The sequence below is a fragment of the Podarcis liolepis genome, assembly GCF_965112155.1.
Source record: "Podarcis liolepis genome assembly, chromosome: 11".
NCBI classification, from domain to species: Eukaryota; Metazoa; Chordata; class Lepidosauria; order Squamata; family Lacertidae; genus Podarcis; species Podarcis liolepis.
The window spans coordinates 27,374,268-27,394,953 of record NC_139565.1 but is presented as its reverse complement, the minus strand read 5'-3'; the positions used below and the strand labels follow the sequence as shown (position 1 = coordinate 27,394,953).

The following is a 20,686-nucleotide window of genomic DNA, read 5'->3' as shown; positions in this document are numbered from 1 at the left end:
GCTCTTTCCCCATTAACTGTTCACATCAGCACAGCTTTGTTAATGTCAGATTCTTTTGCCGTTTGGCAGGAGGGGTGAGTCTTTACCCTATGCAAAGGTGTTCAGCCCTTGGCTACAGACGAAATAGCAACAGCTTAAGGACTCCATTCAGTGTGAAGCTTGTTTGAGAAACAGCACATCATATAGAAGCCTCTTATTACAAAGTACGGGATACATATGCTTTTTCCATTACGTTCTGTGAACGTGGATTAGAAACCTAGTACATTCCAGACGATGCCTTGGAAACTGGATCTTCCCCTGTCAACTTTGGCCCCATCATAGTTGCAAAACCGGTCCCTTCCTTGCGCCTAGGAAAACTGGACAATCAAGAGAGGATTCTAATAGCAAACAGGTCACGTGATAGTTGTGCTCCACTTGCCAGACTAAGGATGCTGCTGGAGATGTTGATTTACAGATAAGTCTGTAAGCCAGTTTGGACCCAAGTACTTTGGTTCAACCACTTGGCCATGACAGTTTTATTATCACAGCTTTATAGAACAGTAAAGCTCTGCAAAGGTAAGGAATACTGCATTTATATTAGATTTATTGCCTGTTATGAGGCAGAACGACATGTAATTCCAGAGGTACACTTTGGGGGGAGGGATTGGATTCAGAGGCACAGCCGCGTTCGGAGAAGAAAATATTCTATGCAGCACACCAGCTCGCTTCAGCTAGGAAAGGCTTATACTTGCTTTTAATTTACATAAAACAGGGAATGCTCAAAAGAGAGACTCAGATACAAAACTGTGTCGTCTCACAAACAGACCTAGGCAAGTTATCCAAATTACGGCACCAGAGAGTTGTGGACATTAAGTTTAAATAGACAAATCCTATGATTTGGTTTTCATTCCTTTTCATTACACATTATGCCAGCAGAAACATTCTAATGCCTCCCACTTGTAGAGCTTACCCCAGTGAAACGGCAACATTCTTCTGAGATGCTTGAGTTATCATACCCTTGTCATTATTATTGTTCGGAGGAAAGTAGGCAGCTGAATGCGTAGAGGAAATCAGAGAAAGATCTTCACTTTTGCATTTTCAGGAACAATGGAATTGTTGAAATGACATGAAGAAACAATGTTAACCTGGTGGTGAACACAATAGGATTGGACTAGAAACAATTGTATACACATCTCAATTCACACGTTTTGTGTGCCCTCTCCCCGATTTCCATTGGTACCCTGGACTCCTCTTGTTTTGCTAGACCTATCCCATTGATGGTACATTCCTTTCTCAATTGGTTGGAGTCACATCTGCCTGATTTTTATCTGAGTCAGGAAAGGTGTCTGAGGAATTCTCCAAAGAGTTTCCAAGCATTAGTGGAATATTGGAAGTGGAGAGTCCTACACAAGAAGTGACCTGAGGGCTTCAAGGGGAGAAGGAGTGATCAAACATTGCCTTCCCTCCATTTCCATCCATGGAAAGGAGGTACCCATGAAAAAATTAGGCAACCTACCTAATGAAAAATAGTCATCTCACTGCATGACCAAAACACAGATGTCAGGTTTTTCTATAGCTATAGGAGATGGCATCCATACAGTAAGATTCAGGGTGAAACGTAAGCAGCTGTAAATTCTTATATTTCCAAGACTTGCAGTCCAGTCTCATGGATGTTTATTCAGAATGGCTACAAACCATGATGGCTATGTTCAACCTCCACCGTCGGGGGCAGTATGCCTCTGAATGGCAGTTTCTGGGAATCATAGCTTCCCATATTGCTGGTGCACTTAGGTCCTACTTGCAAGCTTTGAATAGGCACCTGGTTAGCCACTGTGAGAAGAGGATATTGGGCCAGATGGGCCTTTGACTTGACCCAGAAGGGCTTTTCTTGTGTCCTTACATCCTGTTACCCAACTTCGCCATTGCATTTCCCTGTCACTTTTCTTGTGCTTTTAAAAGCAGGTTTGTTGCACAACAGCACCCAACACACTTGTGCTTTAATTGTGTAGCCTAGGTTGGCCAGCATATGGCCAAATCATATTTGCAAAATAATGACAGTCTGAAAGCAACCTCTGTCCTCCAAAGTCATCTCTCTCTCTCTCTCTCTCTCTCTCTCTCTCTCTCTCACACACACACACACACACACACACACACACACCCTTCATCAGCCTTCTTCCCTGAGCTGGCGAAAAGAGGTGTATCGCCTTCCGGAACCTTTTGATGGTCTTTCCTTTCCAAGCATTCTGGCCAGAAGTCTGATTTTTCACAGATAATTCCTCACATTATATGAGTCTTGACTAGTTGGCATCTTTCACAAAGATTTCTTGACAGCATGCAAATGTCAACAAACATTTTAAGGCAAGAAACTGTACAGCCCTTAGGATTGATTCATCTGTTTATGTACGGTATATCAGTTGGCTATTGGATAACTGATGACAGACAGCTTAACTTGTGAACTTAATCCATTACAAACATTGCATTTGATATTTTAAAAGGCAGCATGAAAATAGTTTGAGACATTTTATTATGATGACCCATTCATGCGTGCAAGCAATTGTTTGTTGCCATCTAGTGATCAGCTTGCATGTGTGAACCAGCCTTGATTGTGAAGATAATCTGAAGTAAAGTAAGAAATATTCTATAATTGTACATATTGACCCAAGTTTTTTATTTTATGGCCACTTCTAGGACTGTATACACACCATACATTGAAAGCACTTTACTTTCCCTTTTTAAAAAATCATGGGAACTGTAGTTTACCACTCACATAGTTACAATTCCCAATACCTTTCAATTGCAGTTCCCAAGATTCTTTGGGGAAAAGAATGTGCTTTTGATGTGTGGTGTGTATTGCAGCCCTAGAAATTTGCGGGTGTTTGAAACTGTTGGCATATAATTATTGGATTATTATTTTGGGATGCGGGTGGCGCTATGGGTAAAACCTCAGCACCTAGGACTTGCCGATTGCATGGTCGGTGGTTCGAATCCCCACGGCGGGGTGTGCTCCTGTTGCTCGGTCCCAGCGCCTGCCAACCTAGCAGTTCGAAAGCACCCCCGGGTGCAAGTAGATAAATAGGGACCGCTTACTAGCAGGAAGGTAAACAGCGTTTCCGTGTGTGCTGCGCTGGCTCGCCAGAGCAGCTTTGTCACGCTGGCCACGTGACCGGAAGTGTCTGCGGACAGCGCTGGCTCCCAGCCTCTAGAGTGAGATGAGCGCACAACCCTAGAGTCTGTCAAGACTGGCCCGTACGGGCAGGGGTACCTTTACCTTTACCTAATTATCGGATTGCAAACAGAGCTAAAGTTAAACATTTTTCAAGCCTAAGCCATAGGCCACAGTCAGAGGCAAATCAGAAATTTTGACAGGGACATGCAGGTGCACACCAGAGCCAAGAAAACCTTGCCACTCAGACGAAGTCCTAGCTGAAACAGGAAGTCCTTTGTAGAACTTCCTGTTTAGGATGGCCCAATGACCAGCTTGGTGGAGGTCCAAGACCAGAGACTATTTTACTGCTTGGATGCTCTGAGCTCCAGCTCTGAAAGCTAGGTGTGGGGTAGCTGTATATTGAATTTAAGGTTTTCTGTTCTAGCCCAGTAGCTCCTAATAACATCCAACATGGGGCTTGTTTGTACATGCAAGCTAGACTCTTCCATGAGAGCCCTCACATGTATGCGATCAAGTGAGGATATGGTTGCTGGCTGCCATGGGCTGTACAAAGAGGAAAATCAGCCACTGACTCAACCTTTTGCTTTCCAGATTTCAGATAAAAACAGATTCTTTTTATTATTCCTGTCATGCAACCTTCTAAAAATAGAGACTTAACACTCAATGAAAGCAGAATATATCATTCAGTGTAATGATTCTGCTGGGCACCAACACCATAAATCCCCCAGTTAGTTACACTGCGAGTTTGCATAGCCAAGTGATGGCAGAAATCTACCAAACTTTTATTTGCCGAGTCCATTTTTAGTGTTATTACCTACTTTGCTTCTAGGTACTTTATAAAAGCAAACAGTAACTTCTGATGTAGTTAATGATGCACTCCCTGTTCCATGTTGATAAAAGAAGAAAGAAAGAAAATTGGAGTTGCTTATTTTGCAAAATAAAAAAACCCCTAGGAGTTCTTGGAAAGGCTTAACTCGAAGGTAGAGTGCATGCAGACAGTAGCAGTGTAGACAAAACTGTGCTCAAACAACCAATGCTTTGACTTGATGTATAGCAGCTTCCTAATCTCATTCCAGAATTGCAATACAATTGTATTATTAAACTACTGAAATTTCAAGACTGTAGAGCCTGTAAAATGTTTATCATATGCTTCTTAGGGGCATTCAGATCTCCCTAATTTTATACCATTAGAATTTTATTTATTCTTTATTATTTCTTTATTATTCCTAATCTACTTGAAAGAGCAGGTCATAACATGCTTAAAATACAAATCTATCTCAGGAAGAAATCCCCCCAGTGATTCAGAGGTGATAAGGTGTTTTCAAACATAACATGAAATGCAATAAATTAAATGCACTCACAGCCCGACTGAGTTTAACCCAATAACTCTTATTTATTGCAATTTTTATTTCACCTTTCCTCCTAGGAGTTCAAGGTGGCCTACATGCTTCTGTCTTCACTTTATCCTCATAATAACCCTGTGAGGTAGCAGAATGTGACCGAGTGCTGAGGAAATGTGACCGAGTTGAGGAAAGACCAGTGCATTCTATTTAATATATAGGAACATCTGAAACTTTATGAAAAGGGAGCCTGTTAGGCCTCTTTAGGGAATGGCTTCGTGTCCCATCATCTGATACATGCCTGCAGGACTGTGAGATGCAGGAATGGCTGCAGTGAGATACAGATGTTTCTTTTAAGGCATTAGGCAAGATGCTAGGGGACAAGACTCTTACACTGCATTTAATTATATGCGAAGGTCCCTTTATATCTCTAAAGCCATTCCGCTTTCCACTGCATTCCTGGGAGATTAGAACAGAGTTTCAAAGATTCTACCCCATCTTTCACAGCAATCAAAAGAAATTAGACTATATGAAGGTTAGATCAATCCATACACCATAATGGCTAATACTTCCTGAGTCATTGTCATGTCACTACTTCTAGGAAGACCATTGATCACAATTGAGAGCCTAATCCCTTCCTCGCTGAAATCAATAAGAAAGTCTGCCCTAAAGCCAATTTTATTGTACCTTAATCCTTCTAGCTGGTATGAAACCATTAAACATTCTGCCTGCTTCATCATTTTGCCCACGGATAATGGAAGTGTCTTTATATTTGTAGCCCACAGGGAATATCCAAGGGATTTGGAAAATCAGAAATTTAGCAAATGGGGCGAGCATTGTTTGAATAAGTTTATACTACAAAAGAACTACAATGCACAACATCCTCTCTCTCCAGCAGAGCAGATTCTAATGAGTGTTGGACTAATAAGGTGTACCTAAAGGAGTCCTACTGTGCAGCGTAATTAATTAACAATGGTGAGCTCACCACCACAATTACAAAATGCCATTTTTGCAGTAATCTAGAATGGAGGTTTACAGGCATCCCTGTCTGATCACAATGCAGCATCCATTCATACTGAGGAGCTAAAGGAACTCAGCTGTCCATTCCTCCAGATCACAAGGCCTCTGCACTACAGCTTGGAGCTCTAAAGGAGCTGTTGCTTTAGCAGTGAAGCAGCGCTGACTGAGAGCATACAGAGTAGGAGTAGGACCAGCCAGTGGGGTAACCTTCAGATGTAGAAGACCCAGTTCCCATCCTTCCCAACCAGCATGTCCAGTGATCAATGATGATGGGGCTTGTCACCCACCACTTCTGGAGGTGCCACCTTTTCCAGACTCCAAGTCAGGCTCTAATCCAGGTAAGTTGTTACATATTGTTTTCCCAATCTCCCTAGGAGCCCCACACTGTCATAGCCCTGTCCCGAGCAACAGAGTGCAGAGCTGGGTGGAATGTGAGGCCAAACAGACAGGAGATAAGGGTCTCTGAGATACACTAGCCTCAAAGCCCAGTACAGTGGTGCCTCGCAAGACGAAATTAATTCGTTCCGCAAGTCTCTTCGTCTTGCGAGTTTTTCGTCTTGCGATGCACGGTTTCCCATAGGAATGCATTGAAAATCAATTAATGCGTTCCTAGGGAAACCGCCTTCAGACCAGGTCCGGGGACAGTCTGTCCCCGGACCTCTTCTGAAGGCTGGGGGGGGGGGGGGACAAGGGCTTTTCTTCCAACCCCCAGCATTTTTAAAAACCCCGGGACAGCGGAGGACTTCTCTGCTGTCCGGGCGATCTTAAAATGCTGGCGGGCGGCATTTTAAAATCGCCCCGGGACAGCGGAGGACTTCTCCGCTGTCCGGGGCGATTTAAAAGCCCCTGGGAAGGCAGACAGGGGGGGACAAAGACTTTCGCCCCCCACCCGCCTTCAGAAGGTGTTCCCGCCCCGCCGCCCGGCTTCGATTTTGGACATTTTGGAAGTCGAACGGACTTCCGGAATGGATTCCATTCACCTTCCAAGGTACAACTGTACAAAATAAATCTAAAAATAGCCATACATAATTTAAATATTCAATGAAACAATTCCACCACAACATTAAAAACACCCCTAACAAATTATGATTATGCTTTATGTGTTCCCGTCAAGATACGTGCCTAGATCTCTCAAGAGCTGCTGGAGCTAGTCAGAAGTAACATTAGAAGAAGAAAAAAAGTGTCTCAGTTTCATCTGTCTCTTCAAACTAGGCAGCCAGGAGCACAAAGAGACTACTGAAAGTAATGAGGTAGGAATCAATCACTTTCTGTGATTTTTCCAAAGTACAAAGTGAAATGATGCTTGACTACAGCATCCTTGGGCTAGGAAGGACCTCATGACCATACTGTGACCACCATGAGTCACAGTAGGGTCTGAGTAGACAGTAGACAGACTGGTTGAAATAGGGGCTTTGACTCAGTGTGCAGCAGCTCCTTTTGGAACGAACTGCTTTTTACATGAGAATTCAAAGATGGCATATTTCAAAGATTATATAGGTTCAAAGATTATGTTGCTGCCAGTGTCTCCATTCCTGTACCCTTTCTACAACTTTGCCCCATAACAAAATCTTAAGATATAAGAAAGCCCACACACAAAAGAATGTATAGTCAGATACTATCCTTGGGAAAGGTGAATGCCCTCAGGTGAAAGGATTACAGTCCTAGTGCTTTGTAACCCTATGTTCTGTCATGGCGTATCATCTTATTATTCATACTCCTGTGTGATCTCTCTTGATCTCTTGTTCCACCTTATCTGACATTGCCCCCTTGCAGAATGTTGCCATTCTCATCTATATTATTGTGCGCCCCCCCCCCCCAAAATCCAGCACTCTCTTTCAGCCATGAAGGGAAAGTAAGCCTTTCAATAAGATTATTGTCAGACAGAGGTTATAATGGGTGTTCTTAAAAACGAAATTAAATCCATAGCTAAAACTCATAGCTAAAAAAAGATATGTACACAAGAAGAAGCAGGTTTGTTGGCTTATTTATTTGCAATGATTTCTGCTCCTTTCCTCAACTCTGAAAGAGCTGTGAGAGTGGCAAACCATTAAACCCAGCAATTTGCAATCTCATTAAAACAATACATTTCTTTCATTGCATAAAATGGAACATTATGCAGCGTTAGTGACAGTGGCAAGATGGAACAATGTTGGAATTCTGAAGTCTTCACTTAGTGCTGAAAATAAGTAGCATTTGAAGAGTGCTTTCAAGTGTTCAAAGTGTTCCATATAGGTTATCCAGGTGCCATCCTTAAAACAACCCTATAAATAAGGTGTGCCAGTTTTATGCACCCGTAATGCAGTTGTGGGAGGTGAGGCCAAGAGAGAGTGCCATGCCTAAAGCCACCTGAATTCACAGCAGAGGAAAGATGCAAGTTCCCTGATTCAAAGCCCAGTCCCTTCTTCGCTATGCTACACAAGCCCTCTGATAACAGTGGGTCAGTGAGTCATTGCCAAGAAAACCCCTGAGTATTTTTTTAAAAAAACGCCACCTGTGGGGGTCCCATGTCTGGCAGATATAAGCCTCTCACCAAAGAACTTGCCAGCGAGGCAGGACCTCAGATGCAACACAGCCCCCAAAACCAAGGTCAAGCACAGAGAATCAGGCCAGGTCCAAACATGATCCAGGGGGCAGTCAGACAACAGTCCACCATCTATAGCACAGGGAAGTCAGAAACATACAATGCAGCTAGGAGCAGGAGCTAACATGAGGAGCAAGAAGCCAGAGATATTGTTTCCATCAAGCAGGAAGGCTCAGGAGAGAGAGCTTATATACAGTGGTACATCGGGTTAAGAACTTAATTCGTTCCGTAGGTCCATTCTTAACCCGAAACTGTTCTTAACCTGAAGCACCACTTTAGCTAATGGGGCCTCCTGCTGCCACCGCACCACCGCTGCCTGATTTCTGTTCTCATCCTGAAGCAAAGTTCTTAACCCGAGGTAATATTTCTGGGTTAGCGGAGTCTGTAACCTGAAGCGTATGTAACCTGAGGTACCACTGTGCTCTGGTCTCCTAGACCACTCCCTGACCAAGGCTGATGATAGTGAAGGGGTTTTAGTTATCACTTACTCATGAACAGTATGACAAGTCTGGGTCTGCAGAAGCATACTCTGTCATTGTTTCAGCCTGTATCTGAATGTCTTGGTGCTACCTCCCCATCCCCTGACAGCTCCATAGTTTCTTCACCAAGCCTCAACTGAGAAGGACTTTCAAGGGGGTGTTGGGCAGTGTTTTCAGGGGATCCTGCCTGTTCCTCAAGGTCTTTGGCCTGTATGGGGTGTGCTTCATTGCTTCATTCCCTGAGAACTCTGTGTTTGGTACAAAGACAAGGCTAGGCATGACACCACCACCAAAAAGGCCCTTTATCAGGTCTCCATTTCCTTAGCCAAAATGGTGAGGGAAATCACAGAAGAGTCACAGAAGACAATCTCTTTGGTTCTGCTGGAAGGATATGATTTCCCACCATTGTGGTGCTGGGGGATTTCTTCAACAAACATGGGTGCTATGTTTGCTAAACCTGTGGCTCTCCAGTTGTTGTTGGACTGCAACACACCCCTGACAAGTGATCACACTAGCTGAGGATGATGGGACTTAAAGTTCAGCAACTTCCGTGTGGGGCCACAGATTAGCCACCCCTGCACAAAACTCTTCGATGTACTTGGTGATAGTGTAACAGTTATCAAGTTACTATTTGATCCTGAATTGTTAGGCATATAATTAAAGTTTCGCAAGTAAACCTGAAAAACGATGAATTCTTAACATGGCTGTCAGGTGAGCAGCCGTTGGTTTTTGCCTTTTGAAAAATGTATTTTGAAAAGTAGATTCATGGCAGCGTGCAAAGCCAATGACCTTGTCATAAAATATTATGAGCATCCCAAATAATGGTAAATTCCATTTGAGTTCCATTATATCCTGAACAGACTCGACCCTGCTTGTCAGTTTGACGTATGTAATGACAGTGCAGTTGGCAATTAACGAAGAAGTTTCAACCCAGGCATGGCATTTGGGGCGATAGAAAACTGTGGTTCAGCAGAAGGCAAAAATCTTGCTCTGAATTAGTGGGGTCTAGTTGTGAAAAGTAGTTGAGGCCCCTTCCTATCTGAAAAATGTGTAATCAGAGATGCAATTTTGTTTTCTCTGTATTTTCAACAGGGATGGAGGGACCTTGATAATAAAGCTACAGTATATGGTTGAAGGGATTCAAAGGGGAGATCCTCATCTCTAATTTTTTTTAAAGGATTCTTCTTTTGTGGAACTGGATCTAGCTGATGCCTATTTGAGTGTTATCCGAAGTCTGAACATAGGGCAGGCTCACACCATACACTTAAATGCACATTAAATGCACATTAAGAGCACATAGCTTCCTTCAAAGAATCTTGGGAACTGCAGTTTGTTAAGGGGTGCTGGGAACTCTCACTTTGTGAAGGGAAAACTACAGTTCCCATGATTCCCAAGAGTCATGTACATTCAGATGTGCCACACCAGTTAGTCCATCTTTGAACTGACTCTCTCATTCAGGACTGACACATATCTTTTTCCTCCTTCCCTGCTGCTTTTGTCTATTGCTGGTTTGTATTAGACACAGGTGACACTGTGGGTTAAACCACAGAGCCTAGGGCTTGCCGATCAGAAGGTCGGTGGTTCGAATCCCCACAACAGGGTGAGCTCCCGTTGCTCGGTCCCTGCTCCTGCCAACCTAGCAGTTTGAAAGCACGTCAAAGTGCAAGTAGATAAATAGGTACCACTCCAGTGGGAAGGTAAACAGCGTTTCCATGCACTGCTCTGGTTCACCAGAAGTGGCTTAGTCATGCTGGCCACATGACCCGGAAGCTGTCTGCGGACAAATGACGGCTTCCTCCGCCTATAGAGCGAGATGAGCGTGCAACCCCAGAGTCATCCATGACTGGACCTAATGGTCAGGGGTCCCTTTACCTTTAATAGACTCACCCACCCAAACCCCTCCAAGCTGTGAGCAGCCCATGTCAGAACCAAGCAAAAGCAAGTAAGTTCAAGAGGATGGCATGAAGGGTATGTTCAGTGGAAGTTCAGTGAATATTTTGCCATGCATGTGATCAGAGTGCACACAGCATTTTAACTACAGGCTCATTGCATGTCATGATGCAAGGAACTGTGATTTGTCCCTGGCTCCTTGCAAAATATTGTTATACGTTTTTTGGGGGAGTATCCCCTCCCCAAACCCAATAAATTAATGAATCCCAGAATCTAGCAAATATTTGGGATATGAATGTGAAAGACAGGCTGCAGAACTGTGGCAGACAAGGAATTCCTGGGCCAGATGGTACAAACCAGTCTGCCCAGGCTAGTTGAGAACAAAAACATTAACAGACAAAGGTGTTGTTCTGCACCCCTTCCATTGCAGACCTCACTCTTCCCAACAGAAACACAACCCCAGGTAGGAGGCTATAACCCCTGGATTCTCGCACAGCCACTTGACAGAGATTTGGGTGGCATGTAACAATATATACACTTTGTCATGTTGCAAAGTAGGTACAGAAATAGCTTATTCAATGAATTTGGGGGTTTCTGTTTACAAAAGTGCAATACTTTTATACTTATTTTATAAAGCTACATTATACACTTGTCTGAGAAATAATTCCCGATTATGAGTGTATTTGTAAATGATTGTTTCTCACCTTGAGTCACACCCCAAAATTGTATTACACATAAAACAAATGCTTCTGCTTCCATCAGGACTGCATTTGATTTACAATCTTACATAAAACTGGAAACACGTTTTACTGGAAGTAAATGTCATTGTTTGATCTTGCCAGAAAGCATAATTTGTAAATATGAATGTATTGTAAATGCATTTAAATTTGACTTTACATTCACAAAATAGAGCCCCTCAGTGGATGAACATAAAAGTTAAAAACATGAACTAATCCTTTATCGGAAGAGATTGCCAACATCTATCTGAACTAACCAATGTAAATCTGAAAATACCTCTTTGAGGCATATGATGTGGGCATGTCCTGCAGTGTTTCTTTAAGCCACCATGGCTGTTCTGTATGTAGGCAAGAGTAGCTGCTTTGTTTGGAATGATCCTGCCTGTCTAGGGAAAGAAGACACCATCCCTGTAGAACCTTGACATTAGTGCTCAGTAGGGTCTGAAGAAGCACCAGTGTCATTTTAGTCCAAATCTGAACACCTGCTGATCCACTAACGTAAGCATAAGCTACCACCCCCATATAGCAGCCCACATATAATTCCCTACCTGCCTGGGACAATAAAAACAAGTAAATTGTCAAACACCTGGTAGGCCACCTTAGGTACGTAACTGGATTTCTGTGTTTGGCTTGATGGGTCACAGGCTGAATCAGACTTGCACATCTTATCCATGTATAGTTCTATTGTTTCTGGATCTCTTGAAGCATAAGTAACTGATAATAGACATAGATTGATAACTGAGAAACACGTGTTGTTTTGTACAGTACTTTTGATTCTCCACACTAGCAGAGATGAGTTTCCTATTCTGGCATTTTCAGAAGTTTGCATTCTGGACCAGTTTTTACTTAGCTCTGAAGACATTAAACACTTATTCATTACGTACTTCTTACAGAAGACTTGCTATATTGCCTGTTGCATAGTTTCCCTTGCTTTTCAGTCTTGCAATTCCTCGTTAAACTGATATAACAAGAGCTCCCCATTGTTGTCATATCAACACCTAGAGCTTTTGTCCAAACAAAATTCAAGGTCTTAGCCATTGCGTTTAGTTCGTGCCGTAAATCTTCAGCCTGATGCTCTTGGAAACTCCTTGTTTACTTGCACTTTTGGTCTCGCTCTTCATTATCTTGACACATTCTCTCTGCAGCTTATTATTATTATACTTGAGTCTGCATATTTTTATGCCAACAAACCGTGTGTGCAAACGCAGCAGCTTCAATTCCTTGACCTTCATTGATTATGTTAACTTGCGTTGCTCTTGGAAACCTTCCCAGTTTGCAAATTGGACAAGGTTAGCCAGCTGCTCATACCCTGTTCCTGTATCTTGCTATTTACATAGCGCTGGCCACTGAAGATGCTCAGCTATTTGCTTGTGACATAGAACACAAATCTCCAGTTGACGGAGGCAGAGTAGGCCGGGCCATTGCAGCAGCTCCAAACCACTTCAGTGTAAAAAAAAGAAAGAGACCAGATATAATGAAAGCTCTACTTGTAATACAAACCAACAGTGGCTGCTGGTGCCACTTCACTAGGCTTTCTCCCACGTGGCAAGCCGCCAGCCAATCTGTAAAAAAGAAAAACAGAAATGTGGGCTAGGAACGGACAAGACTGTCATTTTCATTTTCTCTCTGTTTCTCGTTTGTCCAGTCTTCAGTTCACCACACTTCTACATCAGTTTGCAATATTTACCTAATTAAAATAAAAATGCCCATGAAAACAAATCAGCATTTTAGTGTGCATTTCTCTTGATATACACATTTTATGTGCTATTTTGCCTAGGGTGGCCATAGTTGAAACAGTGAAAAATTGTTTGGGGGGTGGGGGAGCAAAGTTGTTGAGCTTTTTCTAGTTCTGCCCCAATTTTTGAGCTGTTTTTATGTAAAATTGCCAAAAACACACAGCCAACATGGGCTGCCATACGTCCAGATTTTCCCGGACATTTTTGCTGATTTCCGCTTGGACACTGCTGCCGACAACAGTATTCCAGATATGTCCTGGAAATTCCAGGTGTATGGCGACCTGAATTTTGCCTAAGTTATACACATTTGAAAGAACTCCCCACCATACAATGCATTCTTGTGTGTTATTTTCACCATTATAGGCATTTTCCTATGCACACTTTCTCCTAATACACACAGTTTTTGGCAGGAGAACTGCACTGTATAATCTGGAGAAGTATAATTTTAGAAGAATAGCTTCATTTTGAAACATGTATAGTTTGGGGAAGTACATATTATATATAGGTTTGCATTTAAATGCAACCCGAAATGAATTTCTCCCCCAGCCCTAACGTTAACATACTGTACGATCTAGATAACCTTCCTTCTGCCTCTAACAGTAGAGGTAGAATATAGCCTTCACGTAACTAAAGTTGCTGAGTGCTAACCTGAGGCTCTCCCTTAGGGTTGCCATATGTCCAGGAAAACCTGGATATGTCCTCTTTTGGAGGGCCAACATGCCCATCTGGGCAGATTTTTACATTTTAAAGGAAATGCCTGGGGTTTTTTGCTCCGGCTCAAGGTTTAAGGCTTAGGATGTTCTGCATGCTGTGACTGCTGCCAGCCCAAGCCTGAGAAGGAGGCAGGAGGGCAGGGCACCCCTTTCTCTGGCTTGGACTGGCAGTGGCTCAGGCTGTCCTCTTTTTTGCTCTTCAAGATATGGCAAACCTACACTCCCTACACCTTTCAGTCTGCAGATATGATGCTGTTGTGATATCTTCTATTTCCCCCCAGGGCCTTTGGTGCTCTTTCGCCTGCCTACTGTCATAAGCAGGAAACCAGATGTGCTACAAAGCAGTGGGAGGAAGGGGGAGAAACCAATGGACAAAAAATTATGGCCACTTAAAAGAGTCTGTGAACAAAAAATGCCAATTTTCCAGCTGAAGGAGGATGAATTTGCAGTTTTATGAGAATTTACACCTCCCGATTCAATCACTTTGACATTCTGATTTAGTTTTTGATTATACATCTCTGACATACATTACTGAGGATTCTACATTGCTGACAGTTAATATCAGGACTTGTATTTAGAAGGACAGGATATTGATACCATGCTGTCAGGAGGGAGTAAGCTGACAAGGCAATGAAAAATACAGAGGATGTTACCAGCTTTAAGGCTGCTACTTTCTCATGTGTGCCCCTTGTTGGATATAACTTTGTTTTCAGTCAGTTCTGTGGGGCTCTGCAGATCAGAACGATATATATGCAAGCAGCTGACTATATATGAAATTGGAATTTGCAAACCTTCTACTGGGTGCAGCCAAGCTAAAAAACCCAGGGTGGAATAAAATGAAGTTAATTCTTACATGCCAAATAAGCATCTTCAGTTTACAATGGGGAAAAAATGCCCAATAGAAATGACTTGAAACAAACATACATAAACCCTGAATATATTAACATTTTGGGGTTTATGTTATATAAGCATTCACCCAAAGAGTCACAATCTTATTCCAAATTAGGACAATTCAGAAGTATGTGCCTGTAGCTGTTCTGATCTCTCCTAAAAAGGGAGAGGAGGTATTGTATCCCCCCCCTAATTATTTTGTGCTTTCATCCTGTATTTTTATATTTTGAACCGCCCTGAGCAGAGGTGACATCTTCTCCAGTTGATTGAAGGGGCCCAATGCAACATCCTGACATCAGTCGTGTGACATCATGAGGATTGGATGGGGTGGAGCCAATGCCCTCTGAGTATTGAGGAGGCCCAACCACCTCAAAAAATACATGGTGGGGGTTGACGTTGTCTTGGTCTATAGGAGCAGGCGCTGATGTCACTGGGATCTTCAGACAAAGGGTGGTCTATATATTTAATAAATAATAACAAAATAAAAACCCATGAGGCAAAGCACCTCCGATAGCACCTCAAAATGTAACTCTTGCTCCAACAAAAGTGGGAATTGACTAAGTCTTTATAAATCCCTCTGCTCATATTGCTGCCGCCGCTTCTCAAAGGCCCAGCTTCTCTGCCTTCTCACCCAGTGTGCTCCTTGCTCTGCTGGGCAGTTTTTGTGGAGAGGGAGCTGATAGGCTCCGTGGAGGAAGACAAGGCTCAGGTTCAGGTACAGAGGTTCCTGACTGTCAGCCTTGGGATCACCAGTGGCGTAGCGTGGGTTGTCAGCACCCGGGGCAAGGCAAGTAATTTGCGCCCCCTAACCCGTGGATTTGCGCCCCCAACCCATGGATTTGCGCCCCCTAACCCCCAGATGTTGCGCCTGGTGCGGCCGGCCCCCCTGCACCCCCCATGCTATGCCACTGGGGATCACTGCCAGGCCCCTGGTTTTGTTCCACAGCTGGCAGTACAGCAGGCCCAGACTTCACCAGCTCATCCTCCATCTCTGAGTATTTATCACCACTCTAGTCTGGGGCCATTATTATTAGTTCCATTTTAAAATAGCACATGGGACAGTGGTGAAGAAGCTATGGCCTTCCTGTCATTGTTGAACTACAACTCCCATCAGCCCTGACCATGGGCTATGTTGGCCAGGGATTATGGGAGGGGTGGGAAGTCCAAAGCTTTCCCACCCCTGCCCCATGTGCTTTTTTAAAACCATCAGTAACAAGCAATGAACCTGGGACCTTCTGCTTACAAAGCATGTTACAAAGTGACCTTTGGCTCCTCCCAAAATATTACCGTACATCACTCATGCCATTCAGATGACAATTATTCCCACAGTTAGGCTAGATACAAAAACATTACACCAGCTCTTAGGCCACAACAATGTGGCACATTTCCTGGATCTCATCTCAAACCAAAGGATTTTGGGGCTAAAGGGAGCCATTTCTAGATGTTCCTTACTCTAACAGAATTCAGAAGGCTCTTGCATACTTGCAAGACTCTCACAACTAGGTCTGAACTCCAAAATAGGTTCTATTTATAACACAAGCTCTCTTTGATTGGGAATCAGAGTTCCAGGCAATTAGCTAGCAGAGTTTTAAATTAGTTGAGATCAATGAGAGTGATGGATATTTTGCATATCTGAAAACTAAGCAACTATTTAGACACCTAAATTGGGTGATCTTGTGCATAGTTATCCTTGAGTTACTGCCACTTAAATCAACATGACTTAAGGGTTCCTAATTGAACGCAGGACTGTTGTTTGCAGGTGCAACCCAAAGAAAGTTAGGGATGCTTAATTCTCGTTGATTTCAGCGTGACTTGGAAGTTAGCTTAGGCTGAAAGGCATTCCTAAGGTTTAAGCAGAGGTAGCAATTGAAATCCAAGATCCACCGGGGTGAGCAAGTTAGGATCCAGTGGGTCTCCAGCTCAGCCAGTTGAGTTCTGGTTCAGCCAGGCTACACATCCATAAGACCCCAACCTGAGCTCAGCTGGAGATATGCCATGTAACTCCTCCATCCTGGCTGAGTCTTACACTGATGTAAGCCCTGAAAAATGGACATTCTGGGGGAGTGGGGCCGGGCAGGCAGGACCATATACTGAACTCCATTCAGCTCAGTCATGTGTGACCTGACAACCCAAAGGTGGTGTAATTCAGACCACATTTTTAATGGGGGGGGGAATGGGCTCAGGTTCACCTCCGCACACAACTCTGAAAGAGCACTCAGGATCCAGCATAATTTACAGCCAATGTTCAGCTTATTTCAGTTCCACAGTGCAGCTCCTCATGTAGATGATGCAGGGAATTTGCACTCAGGAGACAGATTTCAGGGCACTCGGTGGAAGGCATTTTGCACCTGGGGAATACTCTCCACAAACACAAGGTCCACCATGAAGTCCAGGAAGGGAGAATGACACCTGCTACTGGAGGACTGGGAGATATGGTGAGCTCCTCAGCAAGTCCCCTGTGGCCAGGTAGGGCAAACCCAGGAACATTTTCTGGAGCACCTTGTTCCTTTGGGCTTGGACCTGGGCTTGCATCAGGCAGAGCTCCTTAATGACTTCCCTGTCTAGTTGGAAGAACTGATTCCAAGTCAGCCAGAGTAAGCTTTCGGAAGTGGGCAGGTGTGTTGTGATGCCTCCACACCCTGTGCTGCGCTTGTAGCAACAGGTAGTCCCCATTCCAATGGTGATGCTAGCTGAGCTGGCTCTCTGTGTTTTGATGGCTTTCCCGCCTTTTCTCTCTGTGCCAGGTTGAGGTCGGTTCAGTCAGCGTTTGCCCCTCCCAGTGGGGTATGGGCCAGGCATACTTTTTTAAAAAGGTAAAGGACCCCTGACTGTTAAGTCCAGTCGCAGACGACTCTGGGGTTACGGCACTCATCTCGCTTTACAGACCGAGGAAGCCGGCGTTTGTCCGCAGTTTTTCTGGGTCATGTGGCCAGCATGACTAAGCCGCTTCTGGTGTAATGGGACACCGAAACCAGAGCAGCGCACAGAAACACTGTTTACCTTCCCTTCGGAGTGGTACCTATTTATCTACTTGTACTTTTTGTGGTGTTTTCGAACTGCTAGGTTGGCTGGAGTTGGGACCGAGCAACAGGAGCTCACCCCGTCGCCGGGATTCAAACCGCCGACCTTCTGATCGGCAAGGCTAAGAGGCTCAGGGGTTACACCAGTTTAACTTAAGCTGCCATAATTTACTTTGCCTTCCCATAATTAGGTTTGTTCCTTAAGCAGCTATGTGAAAATTTGCTTACTATGTGACTTGATGGCTTCAAAGTAAATGTTCAGGACATCAGGCCTCTATAAATAAATAAATTTTTGACAGTCCTGATCTGATATTATTGTTGCTGGTTGCTTATCACTTCTTGGACTTTTATATGTATAATTACTATACATTGCATTTTCCTTTCTTCCTTCTTCTTTTTGGTTTTCCGCTGTTTTGTATAGCAGTTATATACCTTCTAAATAAATTAAATAATAGCATACTAGTCAGACCATGATGTTTCAGAATTTCTCAAAAGGGGAAGGCTAGTTTTGAAAAGTGTCAGTTATCCAGTCTCATAAAGCCTTGTTTTGAATAAAAAGATGATCAGTCAGAAAATAAAAGCATAGGCTTGGTTAAAAAGATATGCACAAATGGAAATGAATCTTGGGCTTGTAGATTCCACTGCTAACACAACTCCACATTGGTATTTGTACCTGTAAATCAGTTTTGCAATTTTGGGAGAGGGGAGACTGTGGCACTGGGGAGTGGGCAGGCTGGTGAGGCCCCCTAGATTTGGAGGCCCAAGTTATCCTGCCCTCACATGAAGCCTTGGGTTTGCAATTTTGGGAGAGGGGAGACTGCCTGCTGGGGAGTGGGCTGGCTGGCAAGGCCCCCTAGATTTAGAGGCCCTAGGCTTCAGCCTACTTAGTCTATACATAAATCCAGCACTGGGAATACCACACCTCCTTCTGTGATGTATGTTTGATGCTTTTAGGGTGGTCTTTGGCTAAGGGGTTGGGCAATGTCAAAAGTCTTTAAATGTTCTTGCACACCATTGTTCGGGGTCTCTCCCTCCTTGCAAAGCGGGAGGGAACTCTGTTGCAACTCTGTTTCCACTGAATCCTGCCTCCATCCATTCTTCTCTGACCGATCATGGACTTAGGGGACTCAGAGTTCCATGTGGAGTTGGGCAGCAAAAGCCAACACCCCCCCTTTTTTTTTACATCAATTGCTTCTGGGAAGGATAGAGTAGAGTAGATGGTAGCTCCCCCCTCCCCCCGTGGCACCCTGGAAAAGACTGGTGGTCGAAGCCAGTGTAAAAACCCGTGATTCATCTGAGAAACTTTTACGAGAGTATGGGGGCTATAGATGGAGGAATCAGTTATTCCTCCAAAACCCTGGAAGTGGAAGTGTCTTCTGCAAATGCAGCTGTAACTTGGGGTCCAAGCAGCAAGAAAAAGACACATCACAGTTATTATAATAAAAAAATGTGAGTAAAACTTTGAGGAATCTTTATTTTGAAGAAAGAGAGGATAATAAAAATAAGATGTTTGGAAGAGCAATCATATGGAAGATTTAATCTTTAAAAGTTTATATTGCATCTTTTAAAATAAATCAAATACGCAGAGCTGTGGCAAAGAGAGACATTTGCAATTTAATGAAAAAAGATTACAAGGATAAATGGCTTCATGCAACTAAATGCTCTATTTCTTATCTAGCCAAGAAAATGCAAGCCAAATTTGTCATTGCTATTAAAAGCAAAACAATTCCTGACAAATTTATAATATGTGCAACATAGACGTTCTGTATTAATTTTCCCAATGTTTGCATATAGCAATGTATGAGTAATCATCAATCTGCCACATTAGTATATGCATTTCAGTGGGCTCAGTCTCAGCAATGAGTCTCACTGAGTGTCTTGAGTCAGAGAATAAGATGATTCTAAACACATGCTTTTGAATTTGTGCATGCTTCCATTTTTGCCGGTGTATCTGAATTTGCTGCAGCCCATGGCTGCAGAAGAGCACCATGCAAGGAAAAGCCTCCGATGGCACACCAAAGTTAGTCACACCTATACATGGTTTTATTGAAACACGTGGCAGTCAAAACGGCTGGGCTAGTCAAAGATGTTTAAGATTTAAGCATACGAGGGTGGCGCTGTGGGTTAAACCACAGAACCTAGGACTTGCCAGTCAGAAGGCTGGCAGTTCGAATCCCTGCAACAGGGTGAGCTCCCGTAACTCAGTCCCTGCTCCTGCCAGCCTAGCAGTTCGAAAGTACTCAAAGTGCAAGTAGATAAATAGGTACTGCTACGGCGGGAAGGTAAACGGCGTTTCCATGCGCTGCTCTGGTTTCGCCAGAAGCGGCTTAGTCATGCTGGCCACATGACCGGAAGCTGTAAGCCGGCTCCCTCGGCCAGTAAAGTGAGATGAGCGCTGCAACCCCAGAGTCGGTCACGACTGGACCTAATGGTCAGGGGTCCCTTTACCTTTACCTTTAAGTAATACCCAACCCAAAGGAGCTCAAATAAGTTGGCATGAGACCTTGGTTTTGTTTGTGCTGGATACTTGGCAGTTCTGGTGAAAGGAACGCCACCTCTATTCAAATGGATGAGGCAAGGCTCATAGGACAACAAATATATGGGCTTTTGTGATAGTATTCACTAGTACTGAGTACTTTTACCTTCACATCTCCCCCCCCCATTTTGCTGCCTATGGCAGGCATTTTGTGCTGCACCCATGGCACATCTCTCCAGATGTGAGTACCGGCACCTCAGTTTTACCCACCCACCCGCACCAAAACCACTGCTGGATACGAAAGGACTCTGGACTGCTAGAGGAGCTTTGTCAAAATATTCCTACGCTGTTGGATTCCAAAGCTATGGCTACTGTAGGGATGGGAGCATGTATGGGATGTGACGGACCTCTCCTGCTGGTACAAAACAAACAAACCCTAGGAGCGAGCACTTGAAAATATTTAGTTAGTTTTGTTTTTGCTTCCAAGAGATGCCTTCGTGTGGTTTCACATTATTTGTCACCATCATGGAATTGAAGAGTTGAAAGGGGCCCTGAGCACTATCCATTCTACCCCAACCCCTTACAATGCAACAATATGCAGCTGTCTCATATGGGGATCAAACTTGCCACCTTGGCATCATCAGCACCATGCTCTAAC

The 20,686-nt window shown here is 43.8% G+C and overlaps 1 long non-coding RNA gene across 3 annotated transcripts in view; it reads right to left on the bottom strand.

Annotated features, from left to right (window-relative positions):
- Positions 1 to 7,477: 7,477 nt before the first annotated feature.
- LOC310688336 overlaps positions 7,478 to 20,686 on the bottom strand; it is a 35,773-nt gene continuing 22,564 nt past the window's right edge. For 2 of the 3 annotated variants that reach the window (XR_014516865.1, XR_014516866.1), the window contains one exon: positions 11,380 to 12,754. This is a non-coding gene — a long non-coding RNA (uncharacterized lncRNA). Of the gene's footprint in view, positions 12,755 to 20,686 lie in introns of all 3 variants that reach the window. The other variant, XR_014516864.1, reaches the window with a different exon arrangement.